The sequence below is a fragment of the Kogia breviceps genome, chromosome 4 (assembly GCF_026419965.1).
Source record: "Kogia breviceps isolate mKogBre1 chromosome 4, mKogBre1 haplotype 1, whole genome shotgun sequence".
Taxonomy (NCBI): Eukaryota; Metazoa; Chordata; class Mammalia; order Artiodactyla; family Physeteridae; genus Kogia; species Kogia breviceps.
The window spans coordinates 177,060,433-177,080,339 of NC_081313.1; the positions used below are offsets into that span (position 1 = coordinate 177,060,433).

The window sequence follows — 19,907 nt, forward strand, 5'->3', positions numbered from 1 at the left end:
ACTGGGCAGACACAACTGCCCTTGGCCCAGAGGGTGGGCTCTCCTGGCAGAGTTTATTTATTTTTATTTTTTAAAATTTATTTATTTAGGCCACACTGTGTGGCTTGTGGGATCTTAGTTCCCCGACCAGGGATCAACCCCGGGCCCTTGGCAGTGAAAGCGCGGAGTCCTAACCACTGGACCGCCAGGGAACTCCCTCCTGGCAGGTTTTTAAGTTCTGCGTCTGCAAGCAGGCCAGATGGAACCCCATTACCCGTCTGGAAGCAGGGTGATGGGCCAGGTAGCCTCTAGCTTGTCAGGGGAAAGATGAGGGTGGGGCCGTGGGTGGTCTCATCTCTAACCCCCCAGAGATCAGGAGCCGGTCTCCCTCTGGCTCCTCCAGCCCCAGAGTCCTGAGAGATGCAGAAGGGCTCTTCAGAACCTTTCCACACTGCGAGGTGACCTCTGATTAAAAAGTTCTGATGGCACACTAAGGAAAAACTCAGATGCGTGGGGAGAAACCACACCCCTCCATGAAAACTGTTCGAAGCTGCTTTTTCTGCCGGGACATCTAAGAGTCACGGACGCTTCATGGCACAAAATACACGCTAACTGGAACTATACATGGGAGACCTTTATCCCAGCAGAAATGGGCCAATCCGTCCCCATGATCCCTCAAGCAGTCTAGCATAATTTCGGTGACACGATGTGTAGAAAAATTGTACTCTGATTTTGCATATGGGAAAAAATGAGGTTGGCGTGGGACAGTCAGGCAGAGAGCTAGATTTTAGTGCCCAAATCACTAGATGTCAATTAAGTAGCTGGTGTACGGCCTAGGAGTGAATTCTTAGTGAGTGTTCCTTTTTTAAAAAATAAATTTATTTATTTATTTATTATTTATGTTGGGCTGCATTGGGTCTTCGCTGCTGCTTGCGGCTTTCTCTAGCTGCGGCCAGCAGGGGCTACTCCTCACCGCAGTGCATGGGCCTCTCCCGCCGCAGGGCTTGGGCTCCAGCCACACGGGCCTCAGTAGCTGTGGCCTGCGGGCTGTAGAGCGCAGGTTCAGTAGTTGTGGCTCGTGGGCTCTAGAGCGCAGGCTCAGTAGTTGTGGCGCACGGGCTCAGTTGCTCTGCGGCATGTGGGATCTTCCTGGACCAGGGCTCGAACCCGTGTCCGGACACTGGCAGGCGGACTCCCAACCACTGCACCACCAGGGAAGCCCTTAGCGAGCGTTCTTAATAAACCTTAACCTCAAAGGTTTTTTTTTGGGGGGGTGGGCGGGCACTGGCTTAATTAGTCCATCGATAAATAAGGCACATCTCTGATTAATATCTAATGACAAGATGGCGTTTCTCTAAATTATTCTTCTTTAAGAAGGATAAGAACTAACTGAGGCAAACTGCTAGTGGTGAGTCATCTTAGGGGCAAAAAAAAAAAAAGAACAAAGTGGAACATTCTTGGGCATAAATCCAGCCGGCTGCATATTATGGTCCTGAAGAACAAATGTGGTACAAACTCTTCACCTGCAAAGATTCCTGGATGATAAGAAACGGCCTTCATGAAACACTGGTAAGGGCTCATGAAAAATTGTCACCTATGTCACTGTTACCTGAATTTGATCCCTCAATTAATAGTACAGGAGTAAACTTTAAAAAATTTTTAAAGGAAAAAATTAAAAGAAAATGAAAATTGGCCAATAGTCTTGCCATCATTTACAAATGTCACTGTGCCCCAATCTTTATTTGCCTGGGTGTATACGATGACAGTTGTCATCTCGGTGAATATACCAACGTTCCACGTTTGTAAGTATTGCTTTAATCATTTCCCTGTTGTCAGATGTCAGATGTATGCATTCCAATCACACACACACACACACACACACACACACACACACACACACCTCAAAGGGACAGAACTGCGGAGGCAAAGGTTAGAAATGCTTTATGATTTTAGATATGCATCACCAAACTGCTTTTTCAAATGACTGTACCGACAAGAACAACCCTGCAGGAAAACAGGGGTAAAGAAAGAAACTCCCGGGAGGTGATACAACAAAATGACAACTAACTGTAGTTGCAAGGGATTTGGGGTGTTTTCCCCCATTTTTCTATTTTCCAAATTTTCTGCAATGGTCGTATGACATTTATACTTTTTTAAAAAGTTAATGCTAGGAAGCTGGGTGCAGGGTATGTGGGAACTCTCTGCACAATCTTTTTTTCTTTTCAGCTGCGCCACGCGGCTTACAGGATCCTAGTTCCCTGACCAGGGATCGAACCTGGGTCCCAGCAGTGAAAGCATCAAGTCCCAACCACTGGACTGCCAGGGAATACCTGCATGATCTTTCTTTTTTAACCCTTCGTAAACCTAAAATTGTTTCAAAGGATTCAGCAGTTGGATGGCCGGAGGTTTCTTTAAACTTCTGATTAAATGGAAATTAGAGAGCAGAGTCTCTACCATAGGTCTGGTTTCAAGAAACATGACAAATTTCCATCGGTGGAAAGGCTGTTGGATCTACACCAAAAGACAGGCAAATAAAAGTACATTTATCTACTTTAAGCTAACTACTGAAGGCATATGACTTTTAAAAATAAATGCTGGCCTTTTGTGATGAGTTGATCATCTCTGAGTGCTCACAGGCTGGAGGTGAGGCCTCGGGCTGGGCTCGGTCCTCCCGTGGGCAGCCACCTATCGTGCAGTGCGTGCAGTTCAGAAAACCCACACTGACCAGGTAAGGACCACCAGGGCAGGCACTGCCCCAGACTTCCTGTGTGACTCATTCATGTCCCACAGGAACCTGTCCTCCTCCAGCTGGCTGATCCAGAGCATGGGGAAAAGCTGGGGTGGCTCCTTGGAATGAGGAGACCGGAGTGAAAAGGGGCTTGGAGGAGCAAGGGTCGGGAGAGTAAGACGCGGAGACAGATGCCTGTCCTGCAGCAGGCATGGCAGGGCCTCCAATTCAGGGCAAGGGTGTGCTCCCGAGACAGGCTGGGGATGGGGGTTCCCTGCACAGTGGCTGGGGATCCCAGGCTGCAGATGCCCCTGGGGTGCAGGGGACAATCGTGGCTGGAGAGAAGACATACCTGCAGGGCAGAAGTGAAGGGGAAGATCAAGGAGGCCCAATCTGGGAGGTTTCTGCACCCACTCGTGCACTAGTTACGTCTAGAAAGTTGTTGCAGACACTGAGTTAGTGGATACCGAGCCGTTGCTTCTAGGGCAAATCTGGGGTTAGATTCCAAGAGCCTCTGGTCATACTTTCATCAACTCATTAATAAAGAACCTTGTGTGATGTGTGTTTCTGTTGAAAGGTGACTTACTGAATATGTATCGCTGATTCATTAACACTGAACTCGTGGCCAACAGCTCTGTAACGTACAGAGCTCATGGAACACACGTGTTTTCCCCAAGAGTGAGCATCGCAGCCTCCCCGGGCTTAGGACACTAGACAGCGCTTCAGCCCTAGGCTTGGGGGCCATTTTCAAAACAGCGAAATTGCCCACAGAAAGCACAAGAATGCAGAAAATGTGGCACTAAACACACCACAAAAAGGATGCTTGTTTACAGAACAAGCTGAGACAGGGGAAGGTCGGAAGGGGAAGGCGGGAAGGCGGAGTGTGCAGTTCAACCTCAGCCAGGAACGCGCTGTTGAATGGCGGAGAAAGCTCTGTGAGCAATGACTTGGGGGGATTACAGATAAACTTTAGCCAGTAGGCGAATTCGTGAGTACAGAATCCACAAATAATGAGGAGGGTACTGCATATTCATGTTTTACTTAGGAAACTTCATGCAGGTGGGGATCTCTGTGTTGTCGGTTATGGGCACAGGGCCTGGTGCAGGGTGGATGCCCAATAAATATTTGCTTGGGGGAGGGAGAGAGAGAGGCAGGGAAGTAAGGGAAGTGCCTGGTCTGGAGTTTGGAAGAGGAGAAACAAAGTGGGGTGGGGGTGCAGTCGGGGAGGGGATGCCTTGTGCACAGTGGTTCTGTGGTGGGCCTTAGGGGGCCCCTGGGGGTTATACTTTATCCTTGAAACTGAAGCTACAGAAAGGTTTATGTATGAGGTTATTAGTTCAGATTTGCCTCTGGAAGCAGCAGGTGCGACCGGGCAGCAGACTGGAAGGGGCTGAGGGTGGAGGGTGCCAGGACCACTGACCCGGGGGTGGGAGACAGGCAGGGCAGACTTGGGGCGGGGTGGGGGGGAAGAGGTGGCGGGTTTGACCCAAGCTGCTTGGGAGGACTCGGGGTGATGGCAGGAGGCAGCTAGACACAGGAGTGGGGCGCTCAGGAGACAGGTCTAGAAGAGGGATGGAGATTTGGGCAGAGGACGGTACCCGAAGCCAAGGAGTTTACGAGATTCCAGGGCTAGGGAGACTGCTTTGCAGAGCTGCCTTGGGACTGAGTGAGACAAGACACGGAAATGACAGCCCTGAGGGACGCTGCTTTGTTGCAAGTAGTACCGGAACAGGAAAGGGGGGCGAGGAGTAGTTCATCTCAGAACCACTGGTTCAAACTATTATTATTATCCACTGAAGTCTCTAGGTGGTTTTCTCACAGGCTGTCATTCAGTCCTATTTTCCCATCCTATATTTCCATAGTTGCTTATTTAGACCAGTGGTTGATTCAGATCCCTGGGAGACATTTGGCAGCATCTGGAAACATTTTTGATCATTACTACCAGGGGTTATGGGGGGTGCTCCTGACATCGAGTGGGTCACCACCAAGGATGCAGCTCAGCATCCCACAACCACGGAGAATCAGCTGGCCCCTAACGTCCACGCGTCCAGGCCAGGAAATGCCGAGTCAGATCCAGGCATGGGAATCGAAATGTTCCTTGCCCCGAAGCCCACCTTGCTGGCTTCAGCTAACTATTTCAGTCACTGAGATTTGGGGGCCCCGATTCTATGACACAGAGATGGAGGCCACCCCTCCAGCTTTGATAAGCAAACTTTCCACATCTTTGCTTTTCTAAATGACATGGCAGGGACTTCCCTGGTGGTCCAGTGGTAAAAAATTTGCCTTCCAATGCAGGGGACGTGGGTTCGATCCCCGGTCAGGGAACTAAAAGCCGGCATGCCGCAAAGAAGACCAGACACAGCCAAAATAAATTTAAAAAAAAAAAAAATTACATGGTAAATGACTGGTAGACAGAGCAGAGGATGGAACCCGGGCGGGAGGCGGGGGGCGTTCTCCCTCTAATTAACGCCGTTTGGGAATTTTCATCCAACTAGTTATAAGCCTGGTGATTAGCTCAGAATTATCTTAACATCTCTGCGTGCTTCTCACTTCTGCCCCCGAGAATGATGTCCAGGACCCGATCTGACGCTTCCCATCTCCCCACGTTCCACCCCGTTCTCCTGGTCTACTGACTAGACGGTCACCTGCCAGAAGAGGAAATGAGGCTGATGTGACACCATTTCTTCCTATGATTCATGCTGGCTTTCAGGCTCATGACTTCAGCTTTGATAACCCACTCTTCTGGGGGACAGGGGGAAGACAGCAGGTTGGCTGGTCTCTAGTTGGGAGATTGCCCTGGGCCAGTTCTTCTGCTTCCTTCCCAGGCCTGGGACCATAGTTACCGGCACCAGTCTTCTGGTGGAATGCCTGGAGGTGTCAGAGGTCATGGGTATCTAAGACTTGCTTTTAAGTTCTTACAACCCTCCGGTGTCAGAGGCAATGAGTGTAGAGAAGTCTTACCATTTAACGATTAAAAAACAAACAATCTGATTCAAAAATGGGCAAAGGGCGTGAATAGACATTTCTCTAAAGAAGACACAGAAATGGCCAGTAAGCACGTGAAAAGATGCTCAACATTATGAATCATTGGGGAAAATGCAAATCAAAACCACAATGAGATGCCACTTCACACCCACTAGGATGGTACAATGGAAAGTAACAAGGGTTGGTGAGGATGTAGAGGAACTAGAATCCTTTCATGTTGCTGGTGGGAATGCGAAACGGTGCGGCGGCTATGGAAAAGTATGGCAGTTCCTCAGAAAAGTCAAACACGGAATCACCATATGAGCCAACAATTCCACTTCTGGGTATGGACCCGAAAGAACTGAAAGCAGGGACTCAGATAGATATTTGCACACCCGTGTCCATAGCAGCATGATTCACAACACTCACCCAAGTGTCCACTGACAGACGAATGGATACACAAAATGTGATATATCCGTAAAATGTAATATTATCCAGCCTTCAAAAGGAAGGAAATTCTCACACCTGCTACACCTGGGTGAGGACATCATGCTCCGTGAAATAAGCCAGTCACAAAAGGACAAATACTGCATGATTTTACGTATATACGAGGGACTTAGTGTAGTCAAATTCTTAGAGGCAGAAAGTAGAGTGGTGGGGGACAGCGGGCTGGGGAGTCAGTGTTTAATGGGGACAGAATTGGGGAAGATGAGGAAGTCCAGGAGATGGGTGGAGGGGATGGATGCACAGCAATGTGAACCTATACTTAAAAATGGTTAAATGTTTTCTTAAAAAAAAGCACAGCTAGAGCTGTAGGAGACTTGACACCTGCGGAGCAAACATCTGCTGCTCAACCATCGTGGATTTCAACTTCCTCCCATGAACCTGACATGCCCGGGACAGAAGACAGGCTCAAACAGCACTTAAGGACTTCATTCCTCCTTCTCTACTGACAGCTGTCCTGCGTGATGGGTGGGACCCAGAGAGCTTCGTTGAGGAACTGGTTCCGACACCCAGGGAGCCCCAAAGTGCTCTGTAAGTGGCCTGGAAGGCATCCTGTAGTGCTCACTCCTCAGAGCTCCCTTAGAATTTGACAAGGATGGTTCATGGAAATAAGGGGGAAAAAATGCTCCATTTAGTGTTTTGAGACATTCTGATGAACAAGTTTAACCACTGCATGGGGGGGAGGAGTGGGGGAGTGGGGGAGGCGGGGGTGTCCCTGGAACTTTTTACCAAGAGTAAACTAGTAATTACCATATGACCCAGCAATCCCATTCCTGGGCATATATCCAGAGAAAAGTCTAATTTGAAAAGATACATGCACCCCTATGCTCACAGCAGCACTATTTACAAATAGCCGGGACATGGAAACAATCTGAATATCCATCGACAGATGAATGGATAAAGAAGATGTGAGATAGATAGATAGATAGATACACGTACACACACACATATGAAATAGAATATTACTCAGTCATAAAGAAGAATGAAATAATGCCCTTTGCAGCAACATGGATGGACCTAGAGATGATCATACTAAGTGAAGTAAGCCAGACAGAGAAAGGCAAATATCATATGATATCACTTATATGTGGAATCTAAAAAAAATGATACAAGTGATCTAATTTACAAAACAGAAATAGACTTACAGACATAGTGAACAAACTCATGGTTACCAAAGGGGAGAGTGGGGGGGGAGGAGAGATAAATTAGGAGTTTGGGATTCACATATACACACTACTATATGTAAACCAGGTAAACAAAAAAGACCTACTGTATAGCACCGGGAACTATACTCGATATCTTGTAATAATCCATAATGGAAAAGAATCTGAAAAAGAATACACACACACACACACACACACACACACACACACGTATATATTTCTGAATCACTTTGCTGTACACCTGAAACTAACACAGTATTTTAAATTAACTATACTTCAATTAAAAAGAAATTCTATAGTGATTAAAAAAAAAAAAAAAAGAGTAAACTATTAAGAATCACACCTAAAGGATGACACTGACCGCCAACGGAAATGGCCTTCCAACATGAGGTTGAAAAAGGGCAAATCTGGTCGGGAGGACAGAGGTATGACCTTGACACTTAGGTATGAACACAGCTGGGAAAGAACATGAGGAAGACATCCCTGCACTGTCCAGGCTTGTCCCAGAGCTTATCCACTCCCCTTTGCTCCATTTCACACTACTTTCTGGTGTCAGGAAGGAGGCACCTTCAGTCTTATCCACAGGGAGTTCAGACCCTAAGAAAGCATATGCCTCGTGGGTAAGTATTTTTCGTCCCTCTGAGTACAAGGCCAGATGCTTGCACTGGCCCCAGCAAAACCATTCCACCCCCTTAGGCCCCGCCAGGCAGGGCAGCCAGCTTTTCGTCACTGGCGTGTTTTAAACAATTATGTTAATTCAACTGACTGTCCAGAAATCAAAATGACATGACTGAAAAACATTTTAATGAAAACAGATGATTTTGAAAAGATTAATTCAGGTGTAGCTACTACACATCTGAAATCTTCCAGAAAACCCCAACTGGCCTTATTATGTATTATTACTATTTTAAAAACCTTTAACGCAGGAAACACAGAGCAAATGTTAGCAGAGGTGGCTGGAAGGAGGGCAGAGGAAATCAAACACTTGACAGAGGCCAGTGGGTTTCTCTTTCAGCAGATAAAAAGCATTCTGTTAAAGGCGGAAGGGAGGAAAGAAAAACTTGCACCTACAATGCCAGGAAAAAAAAACACACCAAAACCTGTTTGCTTGCAATGGCCTGGGAAATTATTCAAGGGCACTGCATTTCTGTCAAAAGACAACCAAAATGGTGTGAGGGGTAGGTGAGGCTTAGCAAGACCCTCCACGGGGAGTTCCCAGTGCAAACTCACATCGGTGAGGAACTCCTGTCCCCACTGCACCTGTGTCCCTCACCAAATTTACAAGATCAGAGTCATGGGCCTAGAAAGAGAACAGGAAATGTCGTGAGCCTATTGTGGGGGGTGGCAGACTCTGGCCTGTGGGCCAGCCACCTGTTTTTGTAAATAAAGGTTTACTGACTCCCAGCCAGGCCCACTTGTTTCCGCATAGTCTGGGGCTGCTTTAGCAAGTTGGGTAGCTGTGACGGAGGCTGTGTGAGACCTGCAGAGACTATAATATATACTATCGGGCTCTTTACGGAAAAAGTCTGCTGAGCCCTGGTCTACTGTATCTAATTGGTTTGTTTTGGAAACGAGGGCCTATTCCCAACAATCAAGACGCACCCAACAGGGTTCACGGGACACGGGAAGCTCCCATTTTTAATCCCCGACACACACACACAAAGGAATGGAATAAAGGAAGCAGCAAAGTGGCTTAACTTTGTGGAGTCATTACTGAATTCTAGAGCCCTGAAATAGTCCATGCCGGGAGCAAACAGGTATGAGGTGGGTTTCTGAGCATTTCAAGATCCTCACCATCCTAAGAATGCCAGCTCTAACCAGCTCCTATATTAGGAAAATTCCAGAACCTTGCAAAACCTTCATTAGTATTCCTTTTAGTGCTGCAACGGTGTGAGCACGAATATATTTTAATATATCTCATGTCTCAAGGTCAGGAAGAAAACACTTTCATGTACTTATGTAAGCTAGCTAGGTGCAGGGCTAGGCAGACGGAACATTTTTTTCCCTCTCTAAGGTACAAGAGTTTTGTGTTTGATGAGGGCGGTATTTGAACGCATGGAGAAGGAGCAGATTATTCAGAGTGCAGGCAAACAGCCAAACATTTTGATCCACTGTAATATAATATATTAGGCACCTATTTATACTTTATAGCAAATTATATTCACAGAGGATTCAGATTTAGAAGCTTCCAAGCAAGGCACTAGTTCTCCTTAAGATCTCCTCTTTCCTTTTCTTACTGGGCTCCTGAGAGTGAGCCAAAGTTCAACACTTAACTTTAAAATACCTGAAAATTACAATGTGTTCTAAAGAATGTAAGAATGAAGTACTAATAACCCCTGTAAACTTGTTCTCATTTACAAGTCACTGGAAATAGAAAGCTCCTGAGGGGGGTGGAATAGGGTCCCCCCCAGATTCATGTCTACCCGGAACCTCAGAATGTGGCCTTATTTGGAAATGGGGTCTTTGCAGATGTAATCAAGTCAAGGATCTCAAGATGAGATCATCCTGGATTTAGGGTGGGCCCTCCTAGATCCAAAAGATGGTGTCTTTATAAGGGAAAGAAGAGGGAGATTTGGATGCAGAGAGACACACCGATACAGAGACAGACAGACACACAGAGAGGAGAAGGCCATGTGAAGATGGAGGCAGGGGCTTCCGTGGTGGTGCAGTGGTTAAGAATCCGCCTGCCAATGCAGGGGACACGGGTTCGAGCCCTGGTCCGGGAAGATCCCACATGCCGCGGAGCAAATAAGCCCGGGCGCCACAACTACTGAGCCTGCGCTCTAGAGCCTGCGAGCCACAACTATTGAGCCCACGTGCCACAACTACTGAGCCTGCGTTTCACAACTACTGAGCCCATGTGCCTAGAGCCTGTGCTCTGCAACAAGAGAAGCCACCGCAATGAGAAGCCCGCACACTGCAACGAAGAGTAGCCCCTGCTCGCCACAACTAGAGAAAAACCGCACGCAGCAACGAAGACCCAACACAGACAAAAATAAAAATAAATAAAATAAATTTATTTTTTTTAAAAAGATGGAGGCAGAAGGATGGATAAACAACAAGGTCCTACTGTATAACACAGGAAACTATATTCAATATCCTGTGATAAACCATAATGGAAAAGAATATGAAAAAGAATGTGTATATATGTATAACTGAATCACTTTCCTGTACAGTAGAAATTAATACAACATTGTAAATCAACTATATTTCAATTAAAAAAAAAAAAAAAAAAGATGGCCAAAGCCAAAGATCACCTCTGGCCACCTCTAGAAGCTGCAAGAGTCCATTAAAAGGAAGGATCCTTCCCTAAAGCCTTCTGAAGAAGAATGGCCCTGCAGACACCTTGATTTCAGACTTCTGGCCTCCAGAACCATGAAAGAATATATTTCTGTCATTTTATGGTTTTTTTTTTTTTTTTTTTTTTGGCAGTACGCGGCCCTCTCACTGTCGTGGCCTCTCCCGTTGCGGAGCACAGGCTCCGGACGCGCAGGCTCAGCGGCCATGGCTCATGGGCCCAGCCGCTCCGCAGCATGTGGGATATTCCCAAACCGGGGCACGAACCCGTGTCCCCTGCATCAGCAGGCAGACTCTCAACCACTGTGCCACCAGGGAAGCCCTATTTCTGTCATTTTAAACCACCCATTTTTTAGTCATTTGTTACAGTAACCCTAGGAAACTAATACAGTTCCTCAAAAGTCAGAGTTATTGTGTCATCAAGTGCTTCATCCTTTTCTAAACATTTTTTTTACTGTCTGGTGCACTGGGACCCCGGCGTGGCATTCTGACATTGAGGACACAGGTCCATTCATGAGCTGGGAAGACAGCTGATAATAAAATAGAATAGAAACCACCAGAGTAAACCTTTGGATCCCATGGAGTGTGTGTGTGTGTATGTATGTGTGTGTCTGTGCACGTGTGCGCATGCTTATGACATCACTGTGTAAAATGTTAGTTTTCATTATGATTGTGGTCAAAACCAAACACACAATAGTGTCCCAGAAGCCCCCATATCCAGGCCCATCTACAGGACAAACCTTCCAGACCAACGGAAAGCAACCCCAGTTTTTAAAAATCTCCGGGGACAGTGTTTAGTTTTACCATCTAGAAGTCCTTCAGATTTTACCTTAACTCCGTTTCTGCTTTTTGTTTGTTTGTTTATCTTTTGGCCTTGCCTTGCAGGATGTGGGATCTTAAGTTCCCCGACCAGGGATGGAACCCGCGCCCCCTGCAGTGGAAGCGTGGTGTCTTAACCCCTGGACCGCCAGAGGATTCCCTCTGCTTATTGACTAGAGATCAGTTGTCCAGGCAAAATCCATAGAGACAGGAAATAGATTTGTGCCTGGGGACAGGGAAACGGGGGGGTGACTGCTAATGAGTAGGAGATTTCCTTTTCCGGTGATGAGAATGTTCTGGAATTAGTGGCGATGGTTGTACAACTCTGTGATTGTATTAAAAACCACTGACTCATACACTTTATAAGGGTGAATGCTGTGGTATATGAATTATAATATCCCAATTAAAAAAAGCAGCAGCAGAATAGCTGACCCTGTGGATGGCAGAGCTCTCCCTTCCCCTTTGATCAGAGCTCTGGGAATATTCTAGAAGAGGGAGAAACACCACAAGAAAGGTTTTAGCTTCCTGATCATAAGCGGGGAGGGTGTGCGGGGGGTGGGGGGGAAACCTGGTGACAAACTTAGAAGCACTGATTTACCAGGTGTGACTTATAATTGGGCCTCAGGTTTCTGGAGTAGACCACTGTGGTTGTACTTCGTTTAAGAAAAAAACTATATATATGTATGTATATATTTGTTTTGAAAGAAGGTTTTTTTTTTTTTTTTTGCGGTACGCGGGCCTCTCACTGCTGTGGCCTCTCCCGTTGTGGAGCACAGGCTCCGGACGCGCAGGCGCAGCGGCCATGGCTCACGGGCCCAGCCGCCCCGCGGCACGTGGGATCCTCCCGGACCGGGGCACGAACCCGCGTCCCCTGCATCGGCAGGCGGACTCCCAACCACTGCGCCACCAGGGAAGCCCGAAAGAAGTTATTTTTTAAAAAAAGCACAGTTGTGTTCTCTGTTGTAACCCTAGGACCTGGTTCACAGAGGATGATGTCAGGTAATAATCTGCTGAATGAATGAATGAATGAATGAATGAACGAACGAACACACCCAAACACTGCAGGAGCACGCCATACGCAATGGCAACCCTAGGAAATAAGGAGCGGTATTATGTTTCTAATTTGATAGACAGGAAACTGAGGATCAGACCTGGGCTCCCTGCTGCCACCTCTGTGTTCAAGGTGCTCACGGCTATGTGTGCAGAGAAGGGGCTGCAGGGCAGGTCAGCGAAGGTGGGGTGACAGCGGCTTGCTGTGGAATGTTAAAAAGCCTGGAATAGGGCTTCCCTGGTGGCGCAGTGGCTGAGAGTCCGCCTGCCGATGCAGGGGACGCGGGTTCGTGCCCCGGTCCGGGAGGATCCCACGTGCCGCGGAGCGGCTGGGCCCGTGAGCCATGGCCACTGAGCCTGCGCGTCCGGAGCCTGCGCGTCCGGAGCCTGTGCTCCGCAACAGGAGAGGCCACAACGGTGAGAGGCCCGCGTACCGCAAAAAAAATTTTTTTTAAAGCCTGTAATGTTAGAAGCTTCCGTGGTAGAAGGACAGACGGAAAGGGAAATGAGATGGCGCAGGGGTGTGCATAGGAGGCTCCCAAGTCAAATGAGAAGGAAAACCAGGTGCACGAGTTTCCTATTGCTTCTGTAGCAAACTACCACAAACGCTGGCTGAGAACAACACAAACCTATTCTCTTTCGGTTTTGGAGGTCCGAAGTCTAAAACAGGTCAAGGGTTTCCTTGGTGGCACAGTGGTTAAGAATCCGTCTGCCAATGCAGGGGACAAGGATTTGATCCCTGCTCTGGGAAAATCTCACGTGCCGCGGAGCAACTAGGCCCATGCGCCACAACTACTGAGCCCATGCAGCGCAACTACTGAGCCTGCATGCTGCAACTACTGAAGCCGGTGCGCCTGGAGCCCGTGATCCGCAACACGGGAAGCCACCGCAATGAGTAGCCACTGCTCGCTGCAACTTGAGAAAGCTCCCGCGCAGCAACGAACGCAGCCGTTAAAAAAAATAAAAACAGAACAAAAATAAGATGTAACCACCCACAATGCGTTAACCGTATATACTCTAAATGAAACCTTTAGAATATTAGTTTTTCAAGACACGATGGCAAATCGGCTGTGTATTTGCTACTTTGAACGTAACCAAACGCTACTTTAATCTCAGTGGAAACTATGAATCTACCTAAGAACAAAAGCAAAGAAACGCCAGTTTAATTTAGTTTACACCCAAAGCAATTTTAACCACACAAAAAGCGAGCATAGCTGCAGGGGTCCTTTCCAAGACCTCCACAAGGACATTATTTTAATCACCCTGCCCCTCCCCCGTCAGCCACATTCCTCCTCCAAAAAAATTCCTACCGGCCGCTCCAGAGCTGTGACTGGAATTGTTTTGCACCTGGAGAGAGGGTTTTCAAAACAGAGCGGCTCTTCGCCACTTTCAGGGGAAAAGTAAAGTTTAACTAACAAATAACAAAGAAACAGTGATTGGGCTGGACGTAACAAAGACCTCTGGGCTTAAAATAACTTAGGAGAGCCCCGATGAAAATGTTTAGATGAAAGTGTTTAAAAAGTCATCGATGGAATTTGAGGAAATGGAAACAGGACCCAGGATGAGTGAAGAAAAATGAAGGAGACCTTGACACAAGGATCAGAAATATGCTAAACACGTGGAAGGTAAACACCCAGGGAGGCACAGCTGGTGACCACAGCCCTAGTCCCAGGAGCTGGTGACATGGGCAACGGGCCCTGCAGCCAGCTGTAATCGTTACTGTGTGACAAGAATGAAAATTATACCACAGTTTCTGCCAGGAACAAACGTACGTGCCACCACAACTTTCAGCGTGGGGGCATTCTCAAGTCGACTGAAGAAATAAAAGAGAAAGAAAGGAATCAAAGAATCCCTTTCTCCTTTCTCTCAGGTATGCCATTGAAAAGGGACGTAAGGGATACAAACCCCAAACAAGTTACATTTACAAGGATTAAATTTAGTATGCCCGCCAGCTGTATGCTCTAACTGGATTTAGAGCAACCTTTTTTTTTTTCTTTCCCACTCAAAAGGGCTTGACCCACAGAACTAGCAAGCTATTGATAAAGCATAAAACTCTGACCCAGTCCAAACAACCGAGATGCTCAAACTTTCCAGACTCTTTATTACTTGGAATGTCAACTTAAAAATACAGGCCTGGGATGGAAGGAAGGAAGGAAGGAAGGAAGGAATGAAGGGAGAAATAATGCCACTTGCAGCAACATGAATGAACCTAGAGAATATCATATTAAGCGAAGTAAGTCAGAAAGAGAAAGACAGGGTTTCCTTGGTGCTACAGTGGTTAAGAATCCGCCTGCCAATGCAGGGGACACGGGTTCGAGCCCTGGTCCGGGAAGATCTCACATGCCGCTGAGCAACTAAGCCCATGCGCCACAACTACTGAGCCTGTGCGCCATACTACTGAGCCCACGCGCCTAGAGTCCACGCTCCGCAACAAGAGAAACCACCACAAGAAGCCCACGCACTGCAATGAAGAGTAGCGCCCGCTCGCCGCAACTAGAGAAAGCCCGAGCGCAGCAACGAAGACCCAACGCAGCCAAAAATAAATGATAATAAATAAAATAAACATAAAAAACGTATCTATAAAAAAAGACAAATATCGCATATCACTTATATGTGGAATCTAAAAAAAATGATACAAATGAACTTATCTACGAAGCAGAAATAGACTCACAGACATAGGAAACAAACTTATGGTTACCAAAGGGGATGGCGGGGGTGGGGGATAAACCAGGAATTTGGGATTAACATATACACACCTGTTGTTTACCTGTTCATATATAAAGCAGGTAAACAACAAGGACTTACTGTATAGCACAGGGAACTATACTCAATATCTGAAAGAATCTGAAAAAGAGTATATATAACTGAATCACTTTGCTGTACACTTGAAATTAACACAACTTTGTAAATCAACTGTATTTCAAAAAAATTAAAATTAAAATACAGGCCTGGGAGCATACCATATGCACGGAGTATATAACATTTACTGAGCATTCACCATATGCTAGGCGCTGTGCCATGCACCTTACACATATGATCCCATCAAATCCCCAACCAATCCTTATTCCTGGTTTAAAGGTGGGGAGACTGAGACTTAGTGGTGGAAACTGGCACCAGAACCCAGATCTGATTTGACACTCAAGCCTGGGCTCTGGACACTTCTCCGTACAGCTCCAGAATTACCCATTCACCCGGATACCTGCAAAATCATCCCCAGATCGCCCTTGGCCATACGGCTGTTCACCTGTCCTGAACTCTCTCTAGTCAACAAGAAGGGACCCGCCCTTCCTCGCTCCTGGCTGGAGTTCTACTCTCCCCGAACCGAGGCAAAAGGGGGAAACGCTGTGTTCTTCGCTTCTGTGGTAAAACTTCGCGAACACTTTTGACCCCTTGGGCCAGCCATCTCTTCTACAGCTTCGATCTCAACAGAGCACCAGGTAGAAAAGACAAGGAGAAGACACCTACAACAAACCGTGCAAGGACCAAGGGCCTCTCATTCCTGCACCGCACCATCTAAATTCTCCCACAAGAGAGAAACTGGAGAGAGAACTAAGGAAGACCCAAAGCACATACACTTCGTATGTTTTTGGTATCCCAACGATCAATTGTCAGGAGGCCGTCTGCTCCGCGGAATAAGTGCTGCTCGGAGGCTTCCAGTCCCCCGGTGCTGGGTATTGTTATGGTTATTGCCACATCCCAGGTCCTGCCCCGGGGAGCTCCAGAACCTGGAACTCGTGTCCTTTCGTGTCCTGAACCACGGAGGTTGCACCGCCCAAGCGCTGGGGCTCGGACAGAACCGGCGGGCATCGTCTGCACTCTGCATTCGCCAAACACAGCCCACACGCACGGAAGGGGCAGCCTGCACTGCAGGACCCGCCCGCCAGTTTTGACGAGCCCATGGGGGCCGGGCCCGAGGCCGAGGCAGCCCCGGGGGTCCAGCGCCCGAGGCCGCCCCGAGGCCCCGACGGTGCCTCCCCGGGGCCCGAGCCCCGTTCTCCTCAGCCCCGGCCCGCCGGCCTTACCTCGGTCCCCCGCAGGTCACTCGCCGCCCGCAGCTCCGTTAGTGACCCGGCCGCCTCTGCCGCCCGGCCTCCCGGGATCCACTGCCGCCCTCAGCCCGGAGCCGGAAGCGGGAAACCGCGCGGGCGAGGTGCGCACGCGCCGCTCCGCCCCGGAGGGCGGACTAGAGGGTGTGGGCCCGGAAGGGGGCGTGGCCGCGAGGATCGGTGGGTCCCGGTAACGAAGGACTTGGGTTGAAGCTGAACCTGGGGCCTCAGGCAGGGGTCGTTCGCTCGGGTTTATGCGGGGCGAGGGGACTGAAGAGTATTTGCGAGGAGGGTGAGAGTGATCCTTGAGGGGCGGGTTAGTGGAGCAGGGGGGCGCCTACGGGCGATCCTGAGGGGAAATCCGCGGGGTGGGGGGCTTTTTTGGGGAGGGGTTCGGTGGGGCGCTGGGGTATCTGTGGGACTGGGGGGCGCTTAGAGGGGATCCTAAGGGGAGATCAGAGGGGTTGGGGGGCGTTTTGTGGGGTCAACGGGGGCCTGGGTGATTAGCAGGACTGGGAGGGGTTTCCTGGGAGAAGATAGCGGTGCTTGGGGGGCGACTTGGGGAACTGGGGGGTGTCTGGAGGCGGGAATTGGGGTACAGTGGAAGCCTGGGGATATCTAAGGGGGATGAGTCCGGGGGCAAGAAGTGTGAGAGGGGAGAGTACAAGAAATGGAGAGAACAGGTCTGTCTCCTGTGAAAAAGTGGCAGCATAGATTACAGGAAATGAAGATTACAGGTCTTAGAAGAATGAGTCATATATCTCTCAAGTGGTCCCAGACACCCCAGCATAGGTACCACCAGATACCCCAAGCACATACCATACACCCAGGCAGATGCCATCAGATACTTGCTTTCAGGTACCCGCAAATAGGTCAGACACCCACGTAGGTCTGTTAAATGCCCCCAAACTATTCAGAATCTGAAAAACATGCCAAATATCTCAAAAGTACCGGACACCTTCATCCAGGAGCCATCAGATACCCCCAAACAGGCTTTCAGACACCCAGAAACATACCAGAGACCCCACATGGACACTTTGAGACAGCCTCCAACACAGATGCTATCAGATACCCCCAAACAGGTGTTCAGAGTCTGAAACACATGCCAGACACCCCCACACAGATGTTTTTAGACACCTATAGCCATGCCAGATGTCTCTCCAAGTGTCAACACCCCTCAGGTGCCATCAGCCATCCAGGTCCTGAGGCTTCTTGTCTAACCCAGGTCCCCCATAAGTGGAGGGGGTGGGCAGGAACCAGGAGAGAAGCCAAGCACCTTTCACCTAAGGCCCAAGTTGTTCCACCAGGTCAACGTCGCCCCAAACCAAACTCACCTCAAAACACACACCATCTGTGGTTGAGAGCTCTCAGTTCAGAAACTGGGTGGCAAAGTCCCCAAGTGACCTGCCTTCACTTTAAGCTTCATGATCAAGAGAGGGAGCATGTCCAGGGAATTGGAGGGTCCAGAAGTGCAAGAATCCCACCCCGGTTGAGGCCTTCAGATACCCCACCCCACCTGAGGTCAGAAGCCCAGACACAGGTATTTCGAGGTCTCGATGGATCTGTAAATGTTCACTCTCTGAATTGCTATGACTTTTGGACTTTATCCCAAAGGCAATGGGGAGCCATTGAAGATTCTAAGCAGGAAGAATGGCACGATCCTTATTTCTATAGCCCCCTTGGTTATAGAAACATTCAGGTTGACAAAGTTCTCCCCTAAAACCTTTTCAAGGGGCCTGTCAGGAAGGAGAGGTATCTCTTGTCTTCCTTTTATCCATCCAGCCATTTCCTGCATTTTATTGAGTGCTTATCATGGGCCAGGGACTCTGCTAAGAGCTAAGGAACTATATGTCTATAGCTGCATCTCCCAGTCTTGGTACTAATGACAACTGGGGCTGGATACTTCTCTGTCGTCAGGGGCTTCTGGTCTCTTCCCGTTAGTTGCAAGTAGCACTCCTAGTCCTGACAACCAATAATGTCTCCAGATATTGCCAAATGTTCTTTAGGGGGACCAAAGGGCCCTTGGCTGACAGCAGTTGGCCTCAGAGACGCTCAGAACTTACAGTCACCTAATGCCGGCTTCCTGGGGAGGTGGCCCTCCGCTTTGTTTTAAAGAGTGAGTAAGAGTTATGTGGAAGAGGGAGTTCCAGGAACAGCGCTGAATGTGCAAGGCGCAGGTGATGGGTATAGGCAGCCACAAGACTTCAGGGTGGTGGCGCTGGGCAATCCTTGTGGCTGAGTAGTGGGAGAGAAGGGTGGAGGGGTAGGCGGGGTCAGACCACGGAGGGACCTCAGAGGTCAAGGCGGGGCTGGTCTCTAGGAAAGCATCTCAGCTTTACCCTTGAGACGCACCTTCCATAATTACCTGGAGCGTGACTCATTCACTGTTGTGGTTAACTTACTGTGGGGCTGTTTCCTTAAGTCAGTAACATCTGGCTTTGAATACCTGAGATGGGAGGTAGACTTGTGACGAGTTATACCTGGGCGGTGCCTGCTCTCAGCCTGCTGGGAGCAAGACACAGCTGTTCTGGCCTCACATGCTTCCTTAGACAGGTGTGGGGCTGTGGTCAGAGCCCAGGGTTAGGGTCTGTGATTTAGATGCTAGCTTTGCCTCCTCAACAACAAGAAATAATGATGATGTCAGTAGGTGCTACCATTGCCTGTAAGTACCAGAAGCCACCCTGAGTGCTAGCCACATCATTTCTGTGACACGAACTCCAATCTTCCCTGACCTCAAAGCGTTGTCCTGAAAGTCAAATGATGTTTCCAGGAGATGGAACTTGACCACCGCCATCCTGAGAGTAGGCTGGATTGAGGGACTCGCTTCCAAAGAAGAGAGTAGGGAAACAGGAAGATAGTAACCTGGCAGATGTTACCTTGACCAGGTGTTAAAGGTTAACATCTTTAGGGATGTCATGTCAATAGCACGTCCCCCCGATCTGATGAGCCAGGAAGGTTCCCCAAACCCATGACCCCTTTCACCTTTCAACATCAGACAAACCCAGATTAAAGGACATCGTACAAGACACCTGGGTAATATTTCTCAAGACTGTCAAGGTCATGAACAATAAGAAGAGACAGAGAAACCCTCAAAGACCAGAGAAACTGGGAAGACAGGGTGGTTGAAGATAAGGTAGTATCTGAATTGGATCCTGAAACAGAAGGAGAACAGTAATGGAAACAAACAAAGAAAACTGGTGAGATCTGAATTAAGTCTGGAGTTTGGTTACTAGTACTGTACCAATGTTGGTTCCTAAATTGTGACAAGCATATTGTGGTCATATAAGATATTAACATGAGGGGAAAAGCTAGGTGAACCGTGTAAGGGGCTCTCTCTGCACTTTTCTGTAAATCAAA

At 48.4% G+C, this 19,907-nt stretch overlaps 1 protein-coding gene across 2 annotated transcripts in view; it reads right to left on the reverse strand.

Moving 5' to 3' along the window:
* Positions 1–16,651, reverse strand: part of ARHGEF18 (Rho/Rac guanine nucleotide exchange factor 18) — a 62,932-nt gene extending 46,281 nt beyond the window's left edge. For both annotated transcript variants that reach the window (XM_067032990.1, XM_059062607.2), the window contains exon 1: positions 16,527–16,651. The gene's annotated coding sequence lies outside the window, so the exon portion shown is untranslated. The remainder of the gene's footprint in view (positions 1–16,526) is intronic.
* Between the last annotated feature and the right edge of the window lie 3,256 nt (positions 16,652–19,907).